This window comes from Arachis duranensis, chromosome 2 (genome assembly GCF_000817695.3).
Source record: "Arachis duranensis cultivar V14167 chromosome 2, aradu.V14167.gnm2.J7QH, whole genome shotgun sequence".
Taxonomy (NCBI): Eukaryota; Viridiplantae; Streptophyta; class Magnoliopsida; order Fabales; family Fabaceae; genus Arachis; species Arachis duranensis.
The window spans coordinates 18507281-18507708 of NC_029773.3; positions in this window are offsets into that span (position 1 = coordinate 18507281).

Here is a 428-nt window from a genome sequence, read left to right on the forward strand (position 1 = left end):
TTCCCTCCTCTCTCTCTCCCTCTCTCTTTCTCTCTGTCTCTCTCACTTTCTCTCACTCTCTCTCTTCCTCTCTCTTTCTTTTGCGCTCTTTCTCCCCCTCCCTTCTTTCTCTCCTCCTCCTCATCTCTCTCTCTTTTTTATCTCTTCTTCTTCCCTCTTTTTTCCTCTTTTCTCTCTTCCTCTTTCTCTCTCTTATTTTGAAGAAAAGATGGAAAGAGGGAGAGAAAAGAGGGATATAGAGTGAGAGAAGGTTGAGAGGGAAAGAAAGGGAAGAAAGAGGAGAAAGAGAGAGGAGGGAGAAGAAAGAGAGAAGAGGAGAGAGAAAGAAAGAAAGGGAGGGAGAGAGAGAGAGAGAAATAGGAGAGAGAAAGAGAAAAAAGGAAGAGAGAGAGATAGAGAGAGAGAGAGAGAAAGAGGAAGAGAGAAAG